At 33.3% G+C, this 9,735-nt stretch overlaps 1 long non-coding RNA gene across 1 annotated transcript in view; it reads right to left on the reverse strand.

Moving 5' to 3' along the window:
- Window positions 1-7,375, reverse strand: part of LOC109595920 (uncharacterized) — a 43,421-nt gene extending 36,046 nt beyond the window's left edge. The window contains exon 1 of the long non-coding RNA XR_002191338.2: window positions 6,881-7,375. This is a non-coding gene — a long non-coding RNA (uncharacterized LOC109595920). The remainder of the gene's footprint in view (window positions 1-6,880) is intronic.
- Window positions 7,376-9,735: the final 2,360 nt, after the last annotated feature.

A 9,735-nucleotide genomic window follows, 5' to 3' on the forward strand; every position in this document is an offset into this window, starting at 1 on the left:
CAATGTTCATGTGTTGTTTAAAATAAACGTAAGTTTATGAAACGTGCTTTAAATTATGTGTAATTTTAGAAAATCTTAATGTCTTGTAATTTTATTGAAGAATGTGGCCATTACCATTGGAATAATTTGTTTCAAACAATTATAAATTTGACGCAAACTGATGCATACGTAAACGATTTTCAAGTCCATGGTCGGCATAAGTCACGCGGTACGCCCACAATTGCACTTGACTAATCAACAGTCTTGACATTGAACCCGTTAACCACGATATGGGAAATATTTATGTATTGACATTATTGTTGCAAAACCTTCTTGGTTTAATTGAATGATTTAGTACCAATAGTACTAGCACAATAAATAATATAATATATTGTGTAAAGTACAGGGAGATTCGGCTTTCAACGAGTCAACTTGACTATATATATATTATCTACTATCGAAAATAAAATAAATAAACATTAATATTATTAAAGTTTTTATTTTCCATAATAATATTCTAAAAAATATAGAGGGACACTCTTACATATTAAACATTACACTTAGCAGAAGCCCAACACTAACTAATCCATTTATCATGTTATTAAAAAAAATGAATCAATAACGAAATTTCCCGTAACATTCAGTAACGTCTTGAACAACTTTTGTGTAAGAATTCTCATCAATTCTCCGGCTACGATCAGATACAGATACAATAACAGCGAACCTGCTACGAAATCTAACTGTACTTATCAAATAATTAGTTACAGCGGCGAACAAAAGTATGGAAAATAAAAGTAAGAAATAAGCTTCAATACGAATTATGCTGTTAATTAATAAAATTAATTAAAAAGTCAGTGGTAATTTCTTTTTATTTTAGTCGTGGTATTACTTATATCAAGACGAGGACAAAAGCCAAATCTCATTATGCCTGTTAATGAGAAATCTAAAGTGAACCGTGCATCCGAAAATGGAACTAATAAATACCTTCGAATTTAAAGAAATTAGGACAGTTAAATATTGAACTATTGAAAATACTTTTATAAACCAAGATACATGTACAATATAATTAATAATTTCATTGCATTATATTATTAGAGGTAATCTACTTAGTTCTTAATATTGACCGCCTATTTTAAAAACACTGGTAATACACAAGTTCTAAAAAACTTCTGAATAAATATTAATTGCTGAAAAAAATTAATGAAGAAAATGATCCATGGTGTCTAGTTCAAAATTATATTGCCTGAATTTTTTTTACAACCATTCAGAGAGGATTCAGTTGTTGAAAGAAGCACAGTTTTATCCTTGGTTTGCTTTAAAGAAACAGCCAGTAATTAATCATCTTTATTTTCACTCACTTAGACCCTCCAGTGTTACTTTTATTTATATCTATGATTTTGCTCATTTGTTTTTTTTTATTACTTGGATAGAATTTCTTGAACAAAGCATTTTTATATGTGGATCGATATAAGTAAACAGTAAACTCCATCTCGAAGTACTTTTATTCCAACAACGAGACTTTATTGGTCGACGATTGTTGGAATTATTTCCTAACGTTTCGCTAGCACGAGTGGCCAGCATCTTCAGAGGTCTGATTTGGTTCGTGTTCAATAAATTCGAACAATGGACACAATGGCCACGAAAGCCTCAACCTTTACAACGAGACTTTCTTTCCTATACCAATTGTTGGAAATACAGTATCGGACAAATTTTAAGAGACTTAGAAGATAAATCAGTTAATTCCAGGAGGCTGGGCTATTCGGAAGACGTCCAGTAAGAAAAGCTTGTCTTTCACAAAAGAATTAAAAAATAAGACTTCTTTTCGCTCATAGGCACCGAAACTGAACAGCAAGAGATTGGACAAATCAAAGTTTAATATTTTCAGAAGTCTGTTCATCGCCCTAAAAACAGTAGATTTCATCGAAAATATGTTACAACAACTATTAAACATTGAGGTGGCAGTGTTATGCGTTGGTGTTGTTTTCCGGTATGGGCACGATTCACAAAATAGAAGACCAGATATATCGTTTTGTGCATCGTAACATATTAGAAGATGTGATGCTACCCTATTGTGAATGGGAAATGCCGTTAAAATCTATATTTCGGCACGACAATGACCCCAAACACACTGCCAAGTTTGTTCAACAAAAAAACAATATTTTAAGTGGTCAGCTCAATCTCCTGATCTTAGTACAATAAAAAAGTTGTGGGAGATTGTGGATAAGAAGATATAGGCAAATTTCATCACAAATAAAGCAAATTTGTTTGAATAAAGCAAACATGTTTTGGAACAATACATGTCAGGCAAGGAAATAATTTCTAATCTAATTTTGTCTATGCCAAAAGGATGTGAGGACGTTATAACTAATAAGGGATATTGGACAAAATATTAAATATTAGGCCATATACGTGTATTTACTTAATTTTTTTTAATTTTTATAAAGAGTCGCTCTAATTTTATCACGATAAAAATTTTTTTGTCTTCGTCAACGTGACATATTTCGTCAATAAGTATATATTGATTAATATTTAAATAAAAATAAAGTCGCTCTAATTTTGTCTAATACTGTACATATGAAATAGAAGAATCCGTGCTCATCAATTTTGTTACACGTTAATAATTTTCGATTGTACTATTTTTACGTAAATTATAAGTTTTATACTTTGAACAAACTACCTGATCCGGTACCATCCTAATTATTATATTATTTCATTTTATTAATTATCATAGCTTAATATATTGTTTTTATTTATGTTTTAGAATAGAAATTAATTTTAAAATATTAATCGTAAAAAATTTTATACTAATGACCCAAATTGAGCTTTTCGCGAATGTGTGGAGCTTAGAAAGCTCCACGTCTAAATATAATAGCCTATCGGCCCAGATTCCCCGTTTCCAGGGCTCTTGTCGATGCGAGAATGGGAAATGGGTTTGTTAATTACACATTACTGTAATGTACATCGTTATACGACCCAAAAGTTCGTCGGGAGAAATCCCCCGTCGTGTAGGTAACGGGATTGACGTCAGCGATAGTTAAATGCGTCACAACGTTCTACGACCCGCACAATTATTATTCCCTGATTGGAATAATGCTGAATAATTTGTATTAGTACGGCAACTAATTGACATTATCCGAGAAAGTGTTCGTGCGTTATTGATTAGCTCGAAACTTGATTTTTATAACGTTTTGTTGCGCATTCGCCATATTTAAACCCTGAAACCCTGAAAGGGTGCTGATACAAAAGCGGCTGTATAAGTGTTAATAAAAATATTGCGGCTTATATAGCACATTTGAGAACAAAGCCTTCTTTATCATTGCCCAAACACGCGTTTATCATACAACCAATTTCAGGAATGTGCCCCTTTAAGGTGGCGTACCAATCTCCAGCCGTGTCGCTTACATTAAAATAAAGAGTTGTAGATCAAACTCCGACAATCATCAACTTCCTTCAACACGAGCGAGGAATTTTCGTCAGCCTATTCAACAATCGTTCCGTACCGCAAAAACAACGTCGCATCGACGAAGAACTCGGTGAAAAGAACCCTTGGAGTTGGAGTGATTCACTCTCCTGACCTACAACAACGAGACAGTCGCCGAGTCGCCGTAGGCGCCCACGAAAAAACGTTTGGGTGTGTCTGCGGCCGCTGCGGCGGCCAATCGCAGATGGATAAACGATGCCCCCGTCGATCGGCGCCATTATGGACGCTTCGCCGCCACCTCGACGTACGCCGCGGCGCGCTGCATGTTCCCATTCACGAAAAGTTCGAGGCGGCGGGAGCCGCAAGCGAACTGCACGATTTAATTTTGAGTTCGCTCCCCAAATATTTCGTTCCATGCGTGGATGTTTATGTTTACATATTGTTTGAAGCTTAAATTTTACCGGAAGTGTTGCTATGTTATTCAGTGTGTCTATAATCTGTTTCTCACTTAATGTTGCAAAAATATTGTCTAAGTTAACTGAATATGTTTTAATCATGGTGTTGATCCATTATTTATATTTAAAAAAAAAGTACCTTAAATAATTAGAATTTTAATTACGTACTAAATACTATATAATATTATAAAATTATTTAGTTAATTAATGGTTTGAATTTAATTTTCCCAACCTATAACCTTTAAATTAATCAACGATCAATACTTCATCTTAGGTATTGAACGTAAATACCAAATATAGTTTTTTAAATGGAATATCCTTGATATTAATTATGTAGTAATTGAGGTCAAGATACTTATTATTTTTGGATAATATCTGTAAAACCTTCACAGAATTAAATTGACAGCAGCGTTTTTTCTTAACAATTTAAAACTTCATTAGTTTTAACAAAACATAATAAGCACGGTTAATTAATCTACTTTTAAATTTTTGTTATTTTAAATTAGACGCTTATAAGCTGAAAGCTTGGGACAAAAAAACTCACCTTCTACTTTTATTATTCAGCCATCGACCTTTAACACCAACATAATTTACAGTCAGCAATAACGACACGAAGCTGTTAAAAGCAAAAATATAGAATCAACCTCAGTATTTATTGTCGTGATTTTGCATAAGGATTGGAGAGTTGAGCCAAACGGGTCTACGGCAAAGCTGAATACATATTTCTTACTATTGATTATGTTGTTGACGTCATAAAATTTTCCCCGATCGTGGGTGAGTCAGGATTTTTTGTTCAACGAGTATTTTCTAAACATCCAGTCAGAAACTGACGAGATGGAAACTACATTAACGGAATTATGTCAACATCCGTGATCAAGACGAGATGTTAGAAGTTTTGTTTTAATTCAGTTAACATATTTTTAGGAATAACAATTGGTTTCTTAAAAACTTAAAAATTGCAGTCCATTTTAAAACCTTTTAAATGGTCGTTCAAGTTATGTGGTCATTAATAGATGAGATAATTGCTTACAACAACTTTTCCTTTTTAAATCATAACATTTTTTATTTTAAATCATACGAATCAAAATAGAATGGTTTGGTATTTCTCGTTCGGAACGCATTTTAAAGCAGCACGTGGCTGAACGCGGTTCTTGTAGGAATTTCCTACGATCCTCATACCAAGAATTCTTTTAGTCCGTCCTTGAACGTAACCGCACGATTATATAATTTCTTTGGTTTTGAATTGCCATATGCATCCTGCTTAAAATAATTATCCTTTGTTGAGGTTTCACATTTTTATGAAACGAATCACACAACGAGGAAATGCGGCGTTTTAAATAATACCTTGGCCAGAACCTTAATTGGGTTAATAGAAAACAACAATTATTTGGTTTATTAATTTGTGCTCTTACTAAATTAATCTACCACGAAATTGTTTGAATAAATTAGTATATTGTTCTAAACACGACCGACCTTGGATCTAACTACGGTTCAATAAATTTGATGTGTGGGGGTCCAAATCTACCGGAATGCTTTTATTAAATTTAAAATGAACTAATTACTGTGACGAATTCAAAGCAACAAAAAAAAATTGAGTAAGTATTGAGGTTAACTCGTTCGAAAATAAAAATATCCAAAACATTCGGACGTTCCAAGAATAAACGAGCATTATTGATTCGATGTCTTCCGTTCGTGGGCGTTCTGAGCGAGCAGTTACCAACAGGAATTATGCAATTGTGAATCCTGCTGGATATGTCAACGCAAACGTTTGCATTGCAATAACTCAAAGCGCATTTCCCATTAAAAATTAATGATGTCGGAAGATTTGTAAAACGAAACAGTGGGCTGTTTCAGCAATACGGTTTCTAATATCAATCGTAACCGAAGTAGACCAACGTGATAGTGGTAACTAGGTTAAATACGGTAACGATTCAGAGCTATTTGTTTCATTAACCAGTGTTCAGCTGGATGAAGTTGGAAATGTTCAATTCCTGGTATGTTATGATAACATTGTTGTCGTATCAATTATTTTCACTTGGTGCAATGTGTAATGTAAACAAAAATATAATGGAAGGAGGGAATGTCTCTTTAAATTAGTACAACATACACATGGAATGTTAAACTAATGCAATAATTTAGTTTATTACAAATATTGTTTAGTATTTATCAATTCTTATTCAACTGTTTTACTTTAAAAAATTCTATTAACACAATGAAACATGATATTGTGTAATGTGTCAAGTTTTATAAATATCACAATACAATCTACAGATGATAGATGATTGTCGAAATTTGAAAATGATTAAAACGTGCATCATTTTCGAATTAAAATCTTTAACTAGGACGTGCCACAAATATAATACGGTACATTTGGGCCCACCCTAAAGAATCTACGTCACGGTCATACGAAATTACGTGTTTTCTAAGAACACAACATAATTGTGTGCAACGTGGAACACTCCCAAAACCGTACTGTAATTGAAGGACGTAAGTGTGTAATTGGACAATTTTCAAAGACAACAAACCAAAACCATATGGAGAAAAAATGGAAGAAGAGCGGCCTAACAAAAACAATGTTGTCAAGTTCAAGGCTGCGTGGAGTGAAGCCGAAACCGAATGTGCTGAGCGTTCTGTGCGATGCAATCGAGTAATTGGCAAAAACGCATTTATATTTACGTAACAACCGTATCAACAAAAGGCTAATTTGTTGTCTCGACAGTGAAACGAATGTCGGAACATGTACTTGCACAGCACGGTCGTGTGCGACGCAGTAACCAGCTGACTTTTGTTAGTATCAGCCCGCAAAAATCGACGGACGAAGATAACCGCCGTTGTTTATAAACAAATGAAATTACATAACGTCCGTCCGAAAAACCGTGGTGCGTTCACGTAGGCCCGGTCCGGGAGACGGTTGCCGGACGGTTCGTCGAAGAGGGCACCGCCAACACGACGAAAACATAGAAGCGCATATGTTTTACGTAAACAAATAGCGTGCATGGCAGCGGGACTGCTAGAATCGACTCACCTTGTCAAGTTCATGGCGAACTCGCACGTAAAAATAGTTCCTGCGTTGCATTATTGTCGGCCTGCGACCACGGGTGGCTGGGTGGCTGCCGGTTGCCCGCGACAATTCACCATCGACGCAAGATGGACCGGATGGCGTGTTTTTTTTTTTTTGTTTTTTATTTTTTCGGTTCGTCAATTTAATTTTTTTTTTTTTTTTTCGTTCGGGCGGCGTCCGGAGGGTTGGCACAATGTACATTACATGTTCGGTTGCACCCGACGACACACAACACGTAACACCGGTGGAACTTGCCCGTTTTAAGAGATGAAATAAAATGTTCGCCGATGACGGCAATTTGCCGGGGCAGGCGGGCGGGCGGCTAGCGCGGGGAAGGGAAATTCGAATGCGCAATTGCCCCCACCAAAGCCGCTCTCCTCCGAACACGGTGTTGGAGGAGATTCCTCGGCGAAAAATCTATAGGCGTGTGTTGCGCAATATTGCCATCGAAAGACGGAAATATGGTGATTGTTTTAATGGGGCGACACACACATGCACACACACACACACACACGCGGAATGGTACCGTCGCCACTTGACCAACAGAAGCTGGTGCTCCCAATGGTGGACTGCAAATCGGAAAACAATCGTAACATTGACAATGACTCGCGTTATAAGCCGCAAATATATTATTTTAATTTCAAGTTCCTCTGAACTTTTATAGCCAATCAACCTAATCAACTTAAGTACAAAAATATTAAAATATGTTATATAGTGACTTTCAAAAAAACCCTTGAAGTAATACATAAATTTCCAATTTCAAATTTTTTTAATTCCCCTACTTAATTTTGTTAAATCTTCCTAAGAACATACCTAAATCTTGACGGAAACTTTAGTATGAGCAATGATTTTGTTTCAGACTGCGTTTTATCTAAAAAATACAGTACATTAAAATAGAATCATCCTGACGAATGAAGAAGAACTAATGCGTTAACTCACTACTCAAATATTTTTAACACTATACTCCATAGTTTAGTTGATGAGAAGAAACAAATTCACAAGAAAAAATTTTTACCTTCGTTATAGACTTTATTTCTTTTAGTATATAAATTTTTTCCTTTATGAAATTTGCTGTATCTACTTTGGAGGATGCCACATTCAATACTGATCTTAGTTTTTTCTCATAAAAAATAATTTAATTAAATTTTTAGTTAAATCTTTTGACTGTAAATAATTTGTGAATTTATCTAAAAAATACAGTGGGACCCATTTAAAATAAAAACATCCTGATGAATGAAGAAGTAATGCGTTAACTCACTACTTGCTACAGACTTTATATCTATTAGTATACTAAATTGTTTATGAAATTTACTGAATCCTTTTTGAAGGATGCCAAATTCAGTACTGATCTTAGTTTTTCTCATAAAATATATTTAAATTAATTTTTTAGTTCAATTTTTTAACTATAAATTATGTTAATAATGTAGTGTGGCCCATTTAAAATAAAAACAAGCTGATGCGTTAACTCACTACTTCACCAACAGAAGCTGGTGCTCCCAATGGTGGACTACAAATCGAAAAACAATCGTAACATTGACAATGACTCGCGTTATAAGCCGCAAATACATTACTTTAATTTCGAGTTCTTCTGAACTTTTACAGCCAATCAACCTACTCAACTTAAGTACAAAAATATTAAAATATGTTATATAGTGACTTTAAAAAAAAACCCTTGAAGTAATACATAAATTCCCGATTTCAAATATTTTTGAATCCCCTACTTAATTTTGCTAAATCTTCCTAAGAACATACCCAAATCTTGATGGAAACTTTATTATGAGCAATGATTTTGTTTCAGACTTCGTTTTATCTAAAAAATACAGTATATTAAAATAGAATCATTCTGACGAATGAAGAACTAATGAATTAACTCACTACTCAGATATTTTTAACACTATACTCCATAGTTTAGTTCATCAAAAAAAAAACAAATTCACAAGAAAATATTATTTATTTTTACTTTCGCTATACACTTTATATCTTTTAATATATTAATTTTTTCCTTTATGAAATTTGCTGTATCTACTTTGAAAGATACCAAATTCAATACTGATCTTAGCTTTTTGTCATAAAAAATAATTTAATTACAATTTTAGTTAAATGTTTTGACTGTAAATAATTTGAGTAGTGTATTGTGTAAATCTATCTAAAAAATACAGTGTGGCCCATTTAAAACAAAAACATCCTGATGAATGAAGAACTAATGCGTTAACTCACTACTCAGATATTTTTAACACAATACTCCATAGTTTAGTTGATCAAAAGAAACAAATTCACAAGAAAATATTTATTTTTACCTTCGCTATACACTTTATATCTTTTAATATATTAATTTTTTCCTTTATGAAATTTGCTGTATCTACTTTGGAGGATGCCACATTCAATACTGATCTTAGTTTTTTCTCATAAAAAATAATTTAATTAAATTTTTAGTTAAATGTTTGAACTGTAAATAATTTGAGTAGTGTATTGTGTGAATCTATCTAAAAAATACAGTGTGGCCCTTTTAAAACAAAAACATCCTGATGAATGAAGAACTAATGCGATAACTCACTACTCAGATATTTTTAACACTATACTCCATAGTTTAGTTGATCAAAAGAAACAAATTCACAAGAAAATATTTATTTTTACCTTCGCTATACACTTTATATCTTTTAGTATATTATTTTTTTCCTTTATGAAATTTGCTGTATCTACTTTGAAAAATGCCAAACTCAATACTGATCTTAGTTTTTCTCATAAAAAATAATTTAATTCAGTTTTTATTTAAATGTTTTGGCTGTAAATAATTTGAATAGTGTATTGTGTGAATCTAT

The sequence above is a fragment of the Aethina tumida genome, chromosome 1 (genome assembly GCF_024364675.1).
Source record: "Aethina tumida isolate Nest 87 chromosome 1, icAetTumi1.1, whole genome shotgun sequence".
In the NCBI taxonomy this organism is placed as follows: Eukaryota; Metazoa; Arthropoda; class Insecta; order Coleoptera; family Nitidulidae; genus Aethina; species Aethina tumida.